The sequence below is a fragment of the Clinocottus analis genome, unplaced genomic scaffold (genome assembly GCF_023055335.1).
Source record: "Clinocottus analis isolate CAN_PGR_092001 unplaced genomic scaffold, fCliAna1.0.p SCAF_2, whole genome shotgun sequence".
NCBI classification, from domain to species: domain Eukaryota; kingdom Metazoa; phylum Chordata; class Actinopteri; order Perciformes; family Cottidae; genus Clinocottus; species Clinocottus analis.
Window position 1 is genome coordinate 11,238,699 of NW_027175931.1, and position 19,546 is coordinate 11,258,244.

General features: G+C 42.1%; 1 protein-coding gene across 1 annotated transcript in view; it reads right to left on the bottom strand.

Moving 5' to 3' along the window:
- The window catches only part of grik4 (glutamate receptor, ionotropic, kainate 4), a 266,801-nt gene extending 258,965 nt beyond the window's left edge, over nucleotides 1–7,836 (bottom strand). The window contains exon 1 of the mRNA XM_068584583.1: nucleotides 7,069–7,836. The gene's annotated coding sequence lies outside the window, so the exon portion shown is untranslated. The remainder of the gene's footprint in view (nucleotides 1–7,068) is intronic.
- Between the last annotated feature and the right edge of the window lie 11,710 nt (nucleotides 7,837–19,546).

Sequence of the window (19,546 nt, forward strand, 5' to 3'; positions counted from 1 at the left end):
CAATAATCTTCTTGTATACTCAGACTTTTTTTTTTTAACTTAGTAAGAAGGCTGCAGGTCAGACACACACAAGCATTCGTGCACGTGCACTAAATGGACTTCAAATGAACACGTACAAATCAAAGTATACTAGATTATGGGTCGAAGTTTGACATTTTGTCAACACAGGTGTCTCACTCATTTCCTGTGTTTCATTGTTGCCTGTAGTTACAAGAGTTAACGGTTACTTCCGTCAGCACTGTTGCTGTTGTTAGCACTGCTCACGCTGTTAACATCGTTAGCAGCTAGCTCCCGGGTCAGACAGTTCCGTGTACAGAGTGACGTGAAGGCAGGCAATTGTTGTTTGTACGGGTTGCAGCCGCTGCATTACTGGGCCAATCACATGTTGCATTGAATCAAGAAATGCCTGCGATGATCGGCTGCAAGCAAAACCATACACATAGTATTTTTTCACCTCTGGCCACTAAAAGGGTTAATTTAAGGTATTGTTTGACTGGAGATGTTTCAATACTTTTGGCAATGGGTTATTTCGGCCAATAGCATGAAGGGATTGAGTATTGATATCCAGCCCTTCTGTGTAGTGTGAGTGGACAATATGAAGGTGACAATGTAAACCTGAATGATATTAGCATGCTATTCATCATGTGAAGGACATATTTAGTGTAACCTTGAGCAAACACTTCCACCAGCTATATTAGCACGATGAATATGTTAAACATGACCTATGGAGACAAGGTAAAAAAAACAGGAAGCCTCCTCGGCATACTGGAAGAAAATGGCTTCAATTTAATTATGCTCATGCCATATTGAATGTACACAATGTGCAGCATGTTGCATTGGCAGCTGGCTACATGAAAGTGGAAGGATGCAGAGGTTGACAGCATTTCTTCCCCCTTACAGGAGACTGACAAGAGACTTTGTAAAGGACTAGTGATTGTCACTGTCCCTCACCGTGAAGAATAAAGCATCTCATGATAATTAACCTTCTACACAATCAGCCATGATCTCGGAAAGCAATGTCAAACAAACCCTGACAGTCTGTCAGCATATTCACTCATGTAGCACACATGTAAAATGTAAATATGACACCTTCATTTCTCTGCTAGTCATGCCAATCAAAAAGCACAACGCTCAAATTAATCTAATGCCGTTGTGGTAGAGGCAATATATTTAAACAGTTAAGGGCGAGGCTGATGTAGGCAATACCCCGCTGTGACACCAAGGTCCACAAGCAGACAACATGTATACACATCGGTTCACACTAATAATCAGAGAGAGGATCTGACTGTGCCCCGTTTAAAACAATGCAGCCCCCTAATTTGTGATAATAAGATTGTTCACACTGTAGGAAGCAGCCCTAACCTTTCCAAGGACTTCTGTTCAGCAGCCGGCCCACAGCCGCTGGGTTGCAGATCGCACCGTCCAGCTGCGAGAGAGCATCTCTCCAGCATGGGAGCTGCAACAGTTTTGCAACCACACCAAGGTCGGGAATCATGACGTATTTGTTCTTTTGACCCCAGAATTAGCTTTTTGATTTTCTATTATCATCTCTTCCCGAGTTTTCGCTACAGGGAGAGGAATAAGGGGAAAGCAGGAACGTTTGTTCCTCTGGAAACACACCACAAGACTCATGTCTATTTCTAGGAGCCAAGGATGACGTCATCATGTTGTCTGTTGTCACCATGACATGTCTGTTTTTTAAGCAAAGTGTTTCAGCACTTTCAGGAGACAGCTCCAGGCAATGTGTGTGGAGTAATGGGTATTTCTTCCATTTCCCACCTACTACTTTTGATTGGCCCTTTCCAACCTCTGCAGAGAAGGACATGTCTGGTTACACTGATATGTGTGTGACGTAACTCTTCTGAGGGGATCCCCCATGACAGAACACAGGGTTGTTGTTTTTTCAGAATGCCGAGTTTGACTGCAGGTGGTCAGCATTTGTCTTTTGTGTTGAACAGGATCGAGGCGGAGGCCGACAAACCACCTCTGGATTTCTTTCACGTGAAGTCCCCAAGGGAGCATCACATGTATATCATAGACAGTTTAGTGCACCCAGCCCAGCTGGAGACAGCTTTGCTCTCATGGTGACAGGAAATGTCCCTTATCAAAAGGAAAGGACAGATAAAGAGGAGCTGTAATGCACCCTCACTGCCGTTGATCAAAAGACTTTTCCATCTTGGTTAAGATGGCGGGGCTTCTGTGCTATTGTCGTTTACCCTTGGCCATAATTATAGGCGCAACTCATAACCCTTGGCTACAGTACTTGAGTGCCACACTTCGCTCCATGAGTCTGCTTTGTTGACGAGCCGTAAAAGGTCGGTAAGAGCACTTGCAGTGTGCATATGAGAGAAATACAGTACATGCCCACTATGCTTGCAGAAAGTAGAAGCAGAGTGCTGCTGCTGCTCCTGCTGCACACACGCACACTCACGCTCACACTCACACACACACACACAGTACTAAGAAAATGGACTATTGGAACATTTTAACAATTGGGTATTGCTATACCTTTTCAAGTATTAGTAAACCATGCAACACTGTTTTCTACTTGTTTCAGTTTTCAAAACTGACATCATTATTTCAGTGCACACGATTCATAAATTCCATTCATTGAGATATATTTAATGGATGTTTTTCTGAAGAAAGGAAAAAACAGTCTTCATTACTTTCTAAAGCAGACAATTTAAGATGCAAAATAAAGACAGCAATCTGCCGGATTTAAACACCGTTAATATTGACTTCCAGACCAGAGTGTGATGCCGGAAGATACCACGAGTCAACATATGCTGCAAATGAATTATTTATGAGAATTACAAACATCTTGTCAGCTGTCCTAATTGCCTCATCTGTCTGGACTTTCATCCATCCAATCACAGCAGTTTCTCACATAACTGTGGTTCAGAAATTTGGATGGATCAAGCTCCAGTTTCTGAAAATGAGGTGTTCACTTACTTTCTGAGTGTCACTTGCTGGCAATCATGTTAGATAATAAACAGTATCAGAAGGCAACTGAATGTCCATAATCATAAATATTCAAAATTATAAAATGTGTGTACTAGCAAACCTGCAACATCAGAAATGGGACTAGTCAATGAATCTCATTAATGATTGGTATATATATATAAATATATATATATATATATATATATATATATATATATATATATATATATATATATATATATATATATATATATATATATATATATATAACTACACAAGATATGGATAATCCACATCATGCATGCCATTGTAGTCCAGATGCCTATGTGCCAATTCTGGCTACTGAGCAATCTGTAAATCTTGTATACAGCAAGATTTAGACATCCAGGCAGGATAGTGTACGGGCTATTTACAAGTGAATTAAAATAACCAATATCCATTAAACAAAAGAATGAAAATCATAAAGAGCTGTGTCTCTGCTGCAACAATAAACCATCATTGGCCCCAAATGTACTGAAATGCTGGCTCTTGGTTAAACCTTTTTGCCAGCGACTGCTCCAGGTACGCCAGCAGTCAACAATGCCCCATTGTGCTTTATTAACCGTTTCATAACCGAAACGTTTTCACGGCAAACAAGTGAACTCTGGAGCGCACAGGCAAATAAACAGCGCCACTGAGTAGAGTGAGCATCACCACTCCACCCACCTCAAAAAGGGAGCAATGAAACAGACAAACAGGCACAGGAGAACACAAAAAATAAATTTGCACCAAATGGCATTGGTTATAATCTCCCCAAATTTGCACCTGCAGCACAAAAACTGAGCGGTAAAGCCTGACTTGTGCCACTAAAAATCGAAATCTGGCATATTATATGAAAATACACAAGAGGGGAAGCCTGAACATCTGTGACAGAGGCTTGCTGAGACTAACCGAGTCCTTCCTTGCTTTAGAACAGGTCTGGCCTGGGACTTGGACTCGCTTCGTCTGTGCTGTGCCCAGTTGCTGCTGCTCCACACACTCTTCTACAGTAGTCTATTAAAAGCAAATTAAACTTTTTCTCAAATCTTCTGAGTGGATGGTTTGTTAAAAGAATGCATTGAAAGATAATTGGAGGCACTACTACAGCAAGTCCATTAAATGCATTCAACTCACCTCAAAGAGCTCTCAATAGAAAGCAATAAGAATACTTTGTGTAGTTTTGTCTGAATACGGCTGGGCAATAACTCAACATGTGCATTTCCCTTTTGCATTCATTTGATCATAATAGTACAATTTAATAATGTAAAAAAGGTATAAATGTGTTGTTCAAATGAATAATTACAAGCATTTGTAGTAAAATATGCGATTGAAGTATGCACAAAACAGTTCATTGCGATCAAATAAGTTTATTAATGAATACATTTAATATAATTCAGAACAGTTAGTCTCTCTCCCTCCTACTTCAGAAAAGACTAACGCTGAGTAATAATACTGCATGTATACCCTGATTAATAATAATATTATTGCATGTAGTTAGTGGATTATGACACTTATAACATTATACATTGCTTATAACACTTTTATGTTTCACAGTTAATGCTGATGAATAATACATTTTTCGAGCTTGAACTTTCATAATTTTTAAATGCAGCCCAACCCAACAGCCCTCAGGCTGAAGATGCTGGACTAAATAAAAAGGAGAAGTGTGGTTGCACAGCTTTTATATGTCTCAAGTGTGAATGTAAGATAGCCCGGCGAGGGCGCAAAGAAAGTCTTTACGTCTGCACATGCGCGCAGAGATAAACCCAAAAGCAACAGCTCTTGGCTGCGCTTATACTTATGGACTCTGGAGTTACAATACGTGGCTGAGGAACTTTATCCTGCAGGTGATGCAGTGAAATAAATACCAATATGGAACAGGCTTGGACATAACATGGGCAGTAAGCCTTACATTTAACGTATACATTAATGTATAAATGTCTTAAAATTAAGAAGAAAGTAGGTATGCGATAGATTATTCTTCAACAAGCAGGAAACTTAATTAGCTCACATGCCTTCATATGCATTTTCTTTACTTGCATCAGTGAAAACACACTTTCATGGTGAGTTCAGACAAACTTGAATAAAACAGAAATAAGGGGCTGGAAAAAACACTATCCCTCCTGTCAGGATGCTAATCATGTCTTAATTATGAACCTGATGTGCATCTTATCAACCTAGATCACAAGCCTCAGCGATTGTTCATATTATATTAATCATCAGGAGTAATTCAATAATAGGATGACTGAAGTGATCTTGGTTCATTTCAGAATGGTTAAAGATTTAATGTGCTCCATATTCGCTAATAGCCATACCTTACATGAATAGATCAAATTGATTTCCACACGTAGAGTGCACAAGTTCATATAGGAAACAGCAGCTTGATAAAATGATCTTAACTGAAGGTCAATGTATTCACTTTGTTTTTTACCTGCTGTGGAATGAGTTTGGCCGTTTGTCTGGTTGCACTTTTAGTTGTCATTTCACAAAAGTAGTTTTATAGCTCTTTTTTCATTGAACCATCTGGCAGCATCAGTAATTTGTGTAAATGATTGATTAGTAACACCCACATTATTCTTAATTTGGTCATTCTAATGACGATTCCCCACATGCTGGCTTTTACAACTCTGTTTTGAAAGAAAAACTCCAGAACTACATTTGCAGGACAATATATCTTTGAATATGTACCCAATCAATAATTGCATATAGACCATCTAAGATTGTAAGTGTTCCTATGGGGTATCGCATGTATCATTTTGCATCAAACATTGCATGAATTGCCACGCTGCAGATAAACTAATGAACATGAAATTGATTCTGTAGAGCAAATATCAGACTTATAACAAGACAGCCAGCAAAGCAGTTTGTGTTTATGGATTCTGCATTTATTCATTTTGGGACCAACACAAAGTACTTGAGCTTGCGAAAATGCTTCAGCTGGCACCAATGGCGCACTAACAGGTGGTTACTATGCAGCTGCCAATAAAGTTCACTGCAACTATTTTGCTGAAAAATAGAGAATAAGCAAAGTACAATTTAAAAATGTTTCACAAGAAACAATCTTTAACTAGTCCAGTCATGTAGAGGAAGCCAAACCCACATAACAATATCACATTTATATTTGTAAATAAAAAACATAAAGTCTTATTTGGTGTTTGTGTATGCAATTTGAACAAGGAGTATTACACAGTTACGTCTGCAGCTGCAGTCTTTAATAGACATGAGCATCTGCTGAAAATAGTCCACGTCTGCCGTTTCTTTGTGGCTGTGATCATTTACTGCCTGTCGGTCAAAAGCTGATTCACCACTACACCTCATATAACATTTATGTGTGAACACGATTAACAAAAAGAGGTTTTGTTTGGGTTGGCATCCACAGCAAAAACCTGTGGATGCTCCGAGTGGAGCCAAAAACAGACACTTAACTGAGCCACAAGGTGGTGCGAAAAATGTGCTCATATGTTCCCTTAACCATCCTCTCACAAATGTCATTACCAAACAGCACGTTCAGCACGTTTGTCCCGTCCTTGTTTCCTTTTAATGACAGCCTAATAAATAAATAGCAACAATTAGTAAAAGTCCAAACTGAAGGTCTGTACGGTGTTAAATCAACACGTAGCCACACTGGCAATCAATACTTCCCTTAATGAATTCACACTTTATTTTACTCACTTAAATTGAACCGCTTATCCCTGTAAGTAGTTCCATCATCCGTCATGACTGAAACGTCCTCGGCCTTTGCCTCCTACCAATTAACAATGTGAAAGCCCTCACTGGGAGCTGCTATCCCAGCCACTGGTTTCCAGTCTCTTCCGTTCAGCCCAACATGCAACAATTAGGCTGCAGCCAGAGTTTGCCAACGCAACTGGCACAGCCCCATCCGTCTGAGCGAGTGTTTGCAGTCCGAGACAGACAGTAAAGCTCTTTCATGAGCGATTTTATCACCTGGGTCTCAACTTCTGCTGCACAGTGAAGCATTGGCCAAACACAGAGGTGTAGGCAGTCATTGAAGCAGCGATGCCTCTCTGTATCAACATATTACATCCCTAAAGCATCCAATAGGCTCCTGAATGTACTGCGTGTTTTGACTTCAAAAACTTGTCTTACCTGGTCGGCCAATCGTGTCCAGTTCTTGAATAAAAATTATCCGCTCGGCTCTGGTTTTGTTGCGAGTGTCCGCAGAAGCACGTCGCTTTGCCAGAAACGCGTTATTGCGATGTAACTCAATGCCCCCCCCTGTATAGTTCTCTGGATGTTGCTCCGCGCCTCCCTCCACACACCGAGACTTATTGGGCAGAAAAAGCGCGTTGCCGGTAACATCAGCAGCAGTCCACTTCAATTTGATCTTTAGATGATCAAATCATGTCCTGTTTTATGTGGCGATGGAGCGCCCGGTGTATAAAACAAGCACCCACATCCCAAACATTTGGAAAATGGACACTTTACCCCAACGAAGAAAAACGGTCCTTGTCACACCGGCGACTAGTTTGAATGTTTCCTTCTTAGTCTTGCCTAAAAATCGTTGAACTGGGAGGTCTATATGTAGTGTTCGGCTTATTTTAAGGGTGATGCTGCGTATCCTGCATCCCACTAACCAGAAGAAGAGAAGAGCGCAAAGAAAAAAGCCAGGCAGTGATTTCGCGTAATGCCGTGCGTGCTCCTACGAAACAACCCGACGTGTGAAACGCGCTCTGTGCCCCCCAAAAAGAAGGAGAAAAAAATATTTTACATCGTACTGTTGGAGGTGTAGTCCTGCACAAGCGGCTGTATCCACTGCGGTCCGGGTGGAGATGCAGAGCAGAGTGAGTGAGGTGCAGGCGAAGTCTCGTCCCTCTTTTTTTGCGCGCACTCACACAGTCGGGAGGGATTTTTGTGTGCGTGTGTGTGTGTGTGTGTGTGTGTGTGTGTGTGTGTGTGTGTGTGTGTGTGTGCGCGCGCGTGTGTGTGTGTGCGTGTGTTAGTGCCTCCCTCACAACGAGGCTGACCAGACGTGAAAAGGGAGACGCTCCGGACTCGTGGTGCATTTAAAGGTGCGTCAAACACCCCGGAGGTTGTCAGATCTGCGTTCCCTCAACACGTGAAAGCAGCCAACATCGGGAAAAGTCTAAAAAATAAAAAAATAAAAGGGATATCTTCACGATAATGGCTACATACTGCAGGGTTCAGCAAGTGGATAGTATTATGAGATCACTACTTTTTGTGTATCATGATGCAACGCAATTACTAAAATAAGTGTATTTTCAAAGCACATAGCATCATCTGATTACTTGCACCAAAGATGAAAATGTAAATTTAAAAAAAAATAGTCCAACTCAGTCAACTGGGAATGCAGCAGCAACATTTGGAGGGCCCAGACAGGGCAGCAGCAGTATGTTTTCCCTTCTGAACAGGTGTAAAGTACAACACAACCCTACATAACAGTTACTTATCACCAGCCAACAGACAGCCTACCTACAGTCCTGGCTTGCACTTCTACATCTGTCAACATCAGTGGGGAGCCAATGGGTCAGCTGTAAGGTGGCTCATTCTTGCCCTTTGACTGGTTGTTAAGTATTTCCCGCACACATTTCCTGCACTCTTAGTGACTCCAGAGCGACCACCAGTTCATTGAGCAGTGGGAAGGTGAGACGCAACAATAGAGATGGATGTCCACTTTGTAACAAGCGGATGAATCACATGGAGTAAAAGGGGAGGGCTGATGTAACTGGACATCTAAGAATAATGTTTTCCCCACCACTCCAGTCTCATGTGTGTCTTTTCAGGGGAGAGGCTCCAGAGAGATATTGAAGAGCAGCCCATCCACATGCAGCCATATTGCTCAAAAGAGAATTCCCCTGGAAATTGAAGCATCGTGTCACGTACACGCAAGATGGGAGGAAAACAAATAAGGGGTTATTTTACCATGATGGAAAACTAGGTGTTTTATGTTGCATTGCTCTTGGATCTCAACTACACAAGGGCTTTATTCCTTAGAAATCACCTGCAGCAGCACGTTATTCACAGGAATGTTTAGATCTAAACCCTCAGGAATATTATTGAATGAATTAATTGCATTGTTGTATGCACAAACACGGATTACATTTTCCACATCCCAGAGTACATTAGTACTGATGCAATTTGCATACAATACAGTCAGCTATGTGTTGAGAAATGTATGACCAATTATTGATAAATATGAAATTATTATGCTTCAAGTGAGACTCAAGGAAGTGGTAACCAGAGTCAACATTCCATTGTTGTCAGAACGGAAACATATTAGGATATTTGTGTTGAGTAATGCAGGGCGAGAGTGATATTCATTTTCATAAGCCCTATAGGACAAACATAGGGCTACAATGAATATCTATTTGGCTATTTGCGACTCTCCAAACGTATTGGCTAGCGACTGAGGTAAATAGGTTAAAGTCGCCATGAAATTTCTAACAACTATTGCTTAAGGGGATGTGTGAAAGTTACTGTTGGGAAGGCAGCTACACCCTATGTTTCACTAAAAGCAGCCTTCCCCAGCATTACAAAATAAAAAATAACTACCAGTTGCTATTCTCTGTTTACGGTCAACGCAGCCCTTAAGTAGAAGTAAATGTAATAAGTAAAGCAGAAAACCGAGTTTTTGAGTATTAAGTTAAAGTGTGTTTTACTGAACAAATGGGTACATTATGTTTCCCATGCAACGACAAAAATAATCTCATGCCCATGGAGAGAGAGAATCTAATGATAAAATATGTGCATGAAAACAGAGAATGAATATAAGTGTCAGTGTGTACGATTTTAGGGGATGTAATTGCACAAATGTAATATATTCGTAACCGTTTTCGCTAGTGGATAATCACCTGAAACTAAGAATCATGTTTTCATTAGTTTAGAATGAGCCTTTTATATCTTGACAGAGTCCACCATGTTTCACCACCATGTTTCTTACCCAGCACGAACAAACCAAACACTGGCTCTAGACAGGACATCTCCAGCGTTGACGTTTGCAGAAAGCTGCCAAAGTCCTCTGACATGCTTGTGAAAGTGACTCCTGTTTCTTCCTTAGCAGAGTTACATTATATTTTATGGAGCTGACGCTTTTATCCAAAGTGACTTACAAGTGCAATCAACCATGATTACCAACTTAGAACAACAAGAATCAGGAAAGTACAATTTCTTCAATAAAGTTAAACTACAGAGTGCCATTTAAGTGCTACTAAAGTGCTAGTACTGCGCTACCTTCTTTGTTTAAGGTGTCGTCGAAAAAGATGTGTTTTTAGTTTGCGATGGAAGTTGTAGAGACGTTCTGCAGTCCTGATGTCATTGGGGTGCTCGTTCCACCAGGAACCAGGACAGCAAACAGTCGTGACTTTGTTGGGTGTTTAGCTCGCAGTGATGGAGCTACAAGCTAATTGGCCGATGCACAGTGGAGTGAACGGGCTGTGGTGTAAGGTTAAATCATTTCTTGGGTGTAGGCTGGACCCGATCTGTTCGCAGCACGGTACGCAAGTAACAATGTTTTAGTGGATGCGGGCAGCCACCTGTAACAAGTGAAGGGCGCGGAGGAGCAGAGTCGTGTGGGTGAATTTCTGAAGGTTAAAGACCATCAAGCTGCTGCATTCTGGATGAGCTGTAGAGGTGAAATGGCACTAGCAGGTAGACCTGCCAGGAGAGAGTTAGTCGAGACGCAAGATGATCTCAGCCTGGACTAGAACCTGTGCCGTCTTCTGAGTAAGAATATTCTCCTGATATTGTGCAGCATGTACCTACAGTGTTGTTGCAGTAATGTTGGCAGTCAGGGAGAGTTGACTGTTGAGTGTCACACTGAGGTTTCTGGCGGTCGGGGTGGGGGAATTATTATGGGAAGAATGGCCGAACAGGGGTTACCACAGTTTTGCACTCGGCCACTCACGTCACCGCTGCGGCACATTTAATAGCCTGGAGGTTTTTTTCAGCAAGAGAAATACGATCTGTGGCGGGAGGGCGTGACTTAAGACCGAAATGAGTGACAGTCACGCTCAATGCGTGACACCTGAGAGCCCTGGCTTAACTGTGCAGCACATTTAAGCTAACCTTCAACTCGGTCGAGTTAGCCCTCTGCTATACTTCAAGACAACAAAACAACTGCATTGTATGTTTAACAACAATATAACGGTATTCTAAGTATTCTCTTCGACTTAAATGCCAACATTTGGTTCTATAAGCGATTTAGAGAAACTTTCCACAGTCTTTGGAGAAGTGCGAGATGGCGCAGTGAGGAAACTCAGATCTGTTAGAGAAGAGAAGGAGGTGGGCGGAGCCTCTTAGAGTGCAGAGTACTTTTCAGCAGTGTACAAATACATCAACACTGGAGTTTTCTTTACTCTTGCTGTTGTATTAACTCTGAAATAGTCGATGTACTTTGACACAGCATTTTTAAACTAAAAAGTTTAACTCTGATTATTTACACCAACACTGGGCAACACATTGGTAGCAATTACTCTTGACGTAGTTGTGATAACTCTGGAAGAGTTCATATGCTTTGACAATGCATATTTAACACTGGGGAGTTTACTGTGAAGCTACCTTTTTTGTGCGGGGCAGCAGGTCTTGTTTCTCAATAGAATACACCATCACACTTTCTCCATGAACAGATATAAAAAGAAGCAATTCATACATTATTGACTAACTTAAAATGTGAAGTCATTAAATGCACTGTGAAATTTCCCAAAGCTCAGTGCATAGCAGTGGTAGAAAGAGCAATGCGTTGCTGTTCAAAGAGCCACCGAACAGGACTGATTTGCTGAACAGTGTTGCAGCTTAAGAGTTCCTAGGATATGAATGTGCATATCTGATGTCCAATTTCAGGCACAGTCACAGATGTGTGCATCTCCTGATGTGAAATAGGTTGTTAATGGTCCATGGAAAAAGCTCTTAACTGTGGCTGAAAGTCTGACTTGTGGAACTGGCCTATTGACAGCTGCATAGCATTTGCAGAGATAGTACAGACAAGTATATGCTTTACTGAGTGCCATCCAGTATTGGGTTGTCGTCGAACAGTGGAACAAGTCACTGAAGCAAGATGGAAAAGCAGCCATATAAAAATAGACATGTTCATAAATATACTGCTTTCAAGCCATGTCATCCAAGAGTCTCACACTGTCTCTCAGCCATCTATCATTGGTGAGGGTGAACTAAGTGGCCATGCATACAAATCGAGGCACACATACTTTGTACAAACCATATTTGAGCGAGTCATTTAATCATTTCATAATTAGGCAGCACACTGACACCGCAAAAGGCGTTATTGACAAAGCCTTAAATCCCCTGCAGCGATGTGTAGGTGGGATAGATGTGAATAAGGCTGGTGATGCTGTAATGGCAGGACAACGGTACAGTCACCTCACTATGATGCGAACAAGGGTGCGTGGTGCAACTTACAATGGATGACACATTTATCCCCGAGCCAAAGAGTGGGTGCCTCCCTACGAGCTTATTGATTGAAGGAAGGAAGCTGGCAAGGTGCAGTAACAGGGAATACAATTCACTGACAGGGATACAGTACAGGGATAGTCAGCAATTTCCCTCATCAGCATTCAACGCATTATTCTATTGACAGCTGTTTTGGCATTAATCCCCTTATTCACTTGTCAACCTGTGGCTGATTTTCTATGAGTGGACTGGTGTGAACTTTGCAAATCAGAATTAAAGATCACTCATCATTGTGAGTCAGTGCGATCTCCAATAACTCCGTCTGACGGTAAGAGTTTAACGCCCTGAATACTTGTTCTTCAATTTTCTTTAACTATCAGTGATAGTGTCAAACATTGACACATAACAGTTGCAAATATGTCACACAAAAGATGGTCTGGATTTCATCTACGCTCCTCTCACTCCTGAAGTTTTAATGGAAAACAGTGACAAACAATTCAGCGCACCAATCAGGATTTAGAATTATTTGAATTCAAATGTCATCATGTTCATGATGCCGGGCCATTATCAATCAAATGTGATCAAACCACACAGACACAATCGTGATGAATCAGATGAGCTGAGTTCTTGATTTCCAAACTAAAAATAAACTAGAAAAGGTGATCTATGTCAGGTGTGCCTACAACGAACAAATACAACCCCCAGTTGGTTAACACCCCCTTCGCTTCCCTCCCACCACAAAATTAAGCTCATCAAGCAGTGTGCTCGGATAGCAGCGGCAGAACACCAGTAGTTCTGTTTGCTGATTTCCAAACACACTGTCCAAAACGCTTTGGGCAGACAGTAGCGGCTGACGATCCAAAACAGTGTTCAGTGTAACGCAAGATTATCCATAGACACAGAGATGCATACTCACTGATGACGCACACACACATGCGTGCAACTGATTGCATTATCCTCCTTAATAGCAACATTTTTTTTTAATTTAACATTTATTAGTTTGTGATAAATATTTCATCAAGAGACAAATACGTCAGATTTGAAACTATGTTTTCAGAGCCTCTAATGCACTGTAAAAGTCTTTAGTTGCTGCTTAGAAGCATCCACTTCTAAGGGGTTGTTATGTCTCTACGTGTACATTGAGACAATAATGTACAATGAAGCCAAGCAACAGTACGCAGCACAGATGGCATAACAGCTTTTAATGACAATGCAGCTTGTCAGGGGGATAACAGACAGAATGTGTGTATTCAATGGCATGGAAACAATTATATGTACACATATGTAAAGCCCTCAATACGCACTGGTGCATTTCCACACTTTTCACCTTGACAGCAGCTTGGATTCGGGATTGATGTACAACTTTCTGCCACGAGTGGTTCAACACCTCCGTTTCCCTTGTGAGCTGCTGCAGTTTCAGACACTGCAAGGCCGGCTGGTAAATATTCATTAGCTATGAATCAGACCACTGCTGCAGCACTGCTATGTCGATGTGTCAGGTTTCGTGGCACTGTGACTGTGCACGCACAAAAAAACACTTCCACCTTCCACCCCCAAAGGTCCCCCAGTATTGTACATTGTGACCAACCGGCAGTGTTCATTTTGCATCAGCTAACGGGATAGATCCCCGTCCTCCCTCACATCGGCAGCAGGCTAATGGCTCTGGCTTTCTTCCAGTGGCTAGAAAGAGATGGTAAGACATAACATGATGGATGAGAGAAAAAGAGTGAGTGAGAAGGAATACAGTGACGAGTAAATTGACATGGATCTGGGGAAGTGAGTACTCTTTTTCCTTGTTTGTGTCAATCAAAACAATAACAGTTTTGAAAACAATCATACAATTAGGTGCCACCTGGTTATGAATTGGATGTGAGACAGTGGAAATGCCTCTTTGTAGAAACGCTGCTGTTGAGTATGATGAGTGCCTGATGGGGAAAACCCAGAGTAACGTGCAAACCATTAAACAGGCAACGGAAGAGCAATATTACACTCAGCCAAGGAGAATGGACAGTTAAGCGTCTTCCTTATCCATTCCAAGGCAGAGAAATGAGCAATGGGGACAGGTGGGAGCGTTTAAGTGACAGTAATAGTTTGAGGAAGGACTCAAATGACTGCTTGCAAGGCATCTGGCTGGCAAGTAGGAGGCTATACTTGAATTGGTACATAAACATAAAAAAATCTCAGAACTGTTCTTGTGAATGATCACAATCAAATACTGATCTCAGGAATGGGCATGCTTCAATAGCTGCAGTGTTTTCCAATCACTAAGACATAACACACATCGCCTTAGCCGCCCTTTCAGGAGTACATCATCTGTCAGGTGATGACTCACCAAGGTGCCTCTTTGACCCAAAATTAAGACAGTCAGTTTGAATTTGGTTAAATTCACCTGCAGGCTAACAAACACACACACACACACACACACACACACACACACACACACACACACACACACACACACACACACACACACACACGCATACACGCACACACAAAAAACATTTTCTCTTATCTTCATTTCTCCTCCGTTCAGGCACAATCTGTTCCAGGTGTCAATTACCAGCCCTGACTTTATTAGGGGTTAAATAGCTCAGATCGCAATTTGCCCTCCCTCAAGAATAGACTCCACATTGGCAGTGTACATCTTTGTAATCAATGGACTACATCATAGCCACTGGCACACTGGGGCTGTCAGTGACTGACCTCTACAAACAGGGGGAAATGAAAGACCTTTTAAGATCAGCTTTTTACATGCATGACTAAGAAGATGATTTATTCCTTACAGTGCTGATGCTGGTGTGTGCGTGTGTGTGTGTGTGTGTGTGTGAGCAACGTGTAATGTGTGTGTGTGAGAGTGTGAGTGAGTGTAATTTGTGTCATCCGATGTAAAACAAACCTTTTCAGCTGTCTTGAGAACAAGTGCTGGTATTATTTTGATAGGTCAAAATAAAAGCCCAAAAGCCCATTTGCTGTAAAAGCAGTTTTAAGAGGCATGAGCCCCTATTATCCAGTTTTCAAGATGAAGATATTAAAGCAGGATTGTAGAAGCGTCTCTCAGGACCGCCACTTAATAGGCGCCCTTCCTTGAGGTCCTCCCTCTGCCAAATAGTGGCCTTCTGAATCAGTTTAGCGAGATTAGCAGGGCCCATGACTGAAGTCATTCTCTGAAGGACCCTTGGGTGAACTTCTGCTCTACTAGGTCTTGAGAGACAGCTGACCTTCAGGCCGTTCCAAGGATTAATAGTGTCCACTGAATTTGTGCCCTTTTCAAAAGCCAGCAGGATGCCATCAGATGAGTTAAAGTGGACAACAGGAGATACTCTCTGATGTTCCAAGCGACTAGTTTAAGGCCTCCGGCTTGTGAAGAGAATAGCAACAGATGACCAAAAGGATGGGTCATCTTCAATTCCAGTCAGGTTTGTTTGTGATTCTCTTTCTTCGCCCACTCTTGGCTTCTTTCGTTTTCAAGTGGATTCATTCCTTCCTTATGTTGACATTAGCATTGGAGCGTTATTGATCAGCACTCAGGAGCAAGTCAGGTAGATTAAAAATCACCTGACCCCAGCTTGGTCTCACAGCATCTATTCTGGACTTTCCCAACAGCTGTGCATTACTGATCCTTATCTAATATTGAGATGCAGGTGGCGCTGTGAAAGCTGAGAGAGGCGACGCTAGCCCTCCCTCCCAACACCTCAGTGGACACCAGACTGCTGCAATCGCTCAAATCCACTGTTTCACTTCTGAAGGTTTTTCTCATTTTTATAACAGGTTTTGTTTGGAAAAACAGTGAACGATGTTCTATCTTTATTAATTGTGGAAGCTCAAACGAAAGCAGAGCAGGAGCTCTCATTCTCTGTGGTCTCTTAGAAATAAGATGCTGGTACTTAGGGGGGAAAAGTACATTTTGCTTCATTGCATCTCCAGATTGACGCGTTTCCCTTTCTTTTAAATTCACTGTTTACTAATACTGTCGATGTAAAACAAACCTTTTTCAGCTTCAGAGCTCATGTAAAATTCATGCTCATGCTTAAAACATAAACCGTGCCAGAGGTGGGGCATCAGTGTGACTCAAGAGGACAGGATGTTATAATGATGGGCGTGGGCTTTAAAGAATACCGCAAAAAGACGGTTTTACTGCACATGCTCCCCAAGAATAATGACACAATTAAGGAAGCTCTGTATGCTTCATGTAAGAAAGGAAGACTTGTGCTTCCTTGACGATCCAGGACTATGGTTGTACAAGAAGGAATGGGGGGAGGTTTTCAAAAATTACACAAGTACTTATGGCTGAGATTACAATCTTTCAGCCATGAGTACTTGCCAGGTGTTAAATCCAGTGTGAGCCCTTATACACCAGCTGCTTAAAACTGTATTGGAGTTATTGGATGTGTGGCATACTGGCATAACCACGGCTTAGTTAGCTCGCAGGTAACGCCGCACAATGACTTTTAGAGTAGCGACAAAACGAATAGTGACAAAACACACAGTTGAGACGTAGCACAGGTCAGGACACAAAACCATTAAAGAGACAAGACAGCAATTGATGATTTGGACTAGGCCGCTCCCGTGTTGCACAGCCTGACGTACCAAATGCATGCAAACCAATTAACCTAGGTGGAGAAACCTACGGTGCATTCCAATATCCATACTTCTACTTAGGATGCCAGAAACGTAGGTACTGTGCACCATTGCTATGTCAAATGCAGTGTGCCATAGGATAAGGATGTACTGCATCTGCTCGTATTTCAAAGATACAGCCTGGGACAAGTTCAAAAGGATGGAGGCCAATATACAGTAGAAGGTTTTTTTTTTAAATAGAAAGCATATAAAGCTATTTCATCAAGGACTTTTTCAAGAACTGCGGAATTGCAATTATCACCTAATGTAGTAGTTTTCATGACACCCTCCCTGTGTCGGTGAAACAAATCCGTCACCTCATGCTCTACGATCATGTGCCAGCTCGCGCCTTTCAGCAAGTGCAGACCAGATTTTACTGCATGTAGTCTGGCCCAGTGATGTGACTCCTGCCATCTCCTCATTTATCTCTCCTTGTCGCACCAGCATGCTTTTCTGGCTATTTTGACCCACAATCCTCTGCACTGCAGATATGTGAGCAAGAGGTGCTTTGTGAAGATGAAGTAGTAGCCAATTGGATGCACACTGCATGCAACTGTTTGTGCTTTGTAAGGGCATCTGCAGTATGTACTAAAATAAAAAAAGAATGCAATTTCAAACACAGTGCTAGTCTGCGACATCGTCCTCCATTCTTGGTGGTTGTACAAGGTGCCACTGGTGACCAACAAAATGTATTTTTTTGCGATGTATGTTTCTCTATATGTATCTCTCCACAAGCTAAAACGGATCCATTCACGTAAATTTGATCAATTTTACATTTTAAAAGAATAGTTGGACACTTTTCCTATAATTTTCAGATGAGCGGATTGATACGTGAGCACAGGATGTCGTATGTGTACAGATTGTAAAGCCCTCCGAGGCAAATGTGTGAATTTGGACACTACAAAATAAATTGAATTCAATTGAATACCAAGAGTTTTGGCAGGTAATCAAATATGTGTTAAACTCTTCTTCTCAAGCTTAAAATACATGCATTCTACTGTCTTGTGTTCTTTTTTGATGAACTCGTATTCTGTGCATAGTCACATATTAAGGAGGATCAATTACTAATCAATTTCTCCTCTCGACCAAATCCAGCATCTGGAGGAGCGAGGCAGTCTCCATTCATCGCTGTCACATATGAATGAGGACCCATCACATGCTCAGAGGACAGCACAGAGCAGCTGACTCCAGCCACGTATCAACCCTCACTTTAAATATGTCGCTTTGTTTTTATTTTGTTGCTGATCTGGCGAGGCAGAAGCACAAGCTGAGTACCTTGCCGGCGCTGGTCACTAAAATCAGCAAAATGCCCGCGTGCCAAAAAGTGCCATCAAATTGAGCTGCACCTCTGAGCGACGTTAAGCTCAGTCCCAGGTCACAGCTCAACGCCTCTCTTTGGTTTCGTCTTCACAGCAGCCCAATGCCAGCTGGCCGACCCAGAGCTTTTCACCCAGATACTCCATCAAAGTGCGGTGTGGTAATTAGACAGGGTTAACACCAAGCCACGCCACAGGTGCCTATTAGGCTGACTATCGAGGGTCCCACAGAGTAAGCTCAGGTATTCTTCCTAGTTGTGTGGCATAATGAGCCCTTTCAGCAGCCCATATGTTAGCATATTCCTCCCATTCGAAGGAGTCAGTTCATTCATCTCTCAGTTCCGGCTAACACATCCTCTGCACATCTCATTGTTGAGCTTGGGACAGTGATTACTCCAGAGAGGCCATGGATTAATCAGACTGTGGAGAGCGCATTGATCTTCAGTCCAATCCATCAGATATTGGCTGCTGCTCGATGGAGGGGGAGAATTGCAGCATGAAAATCAATCTCCTAAGGTCATGGGTTCCACTTTGGGAATCGGGTTATAATTGAGGTGACTGTTACATATGATCATCAAATGTCTTTGATTTAGTGTGACATGGATTTGACGGATCAACCTGACCATAAACAGGCCTTTAAAAATAAAATGAACTACCCGATGTGTTAAATAACAATGTGTGTGTGTGTGTGTGTGTGTGTGTGTGAGTGTGTGAGTGTATTAATCTCGGGAGAGAAACTTTTTTTTTTCGAGTTGGCATGTAGTTATAAAATCATTTCCTTCTCTCCCAAAAAAATAATATAGCCACAGACATAAATCATCATCTGAATAGTTTATTTATTTGAATTCATCTTTAGCTTTTAAGGAGCAGTCCATTTTATTTCCTCCCTTGTGGATTTCCTCCGCAGTTTGAAATATTATATTTTTTGACGAGCTGAACTAGACAGTGATTTATTGCCACTGGTTACAGACCCTACTGGGCCTCTTGCTCGAAAAGCTATGCAGAAGATTGACTTCACACAATCTGGCCTATCCCACTGGTGATTGACCGTGTGTTGGTAAGAGCAGCAGCTCAGGATGCTGCACGTGAGACGGCCGCACACGCTGATGAATATTGATGAACAGCACACTCCACACAAGCAGTAAAATGAGGCGCGCAAAAAACAGAGAATGAGGCCCATCATGATTTGACAACATGAAGTTTTAACATGGGGAGTGATACTGAAAACCTCTATGTGGACAACACCATGGCGGAGCGAGCAGTCATGCAGC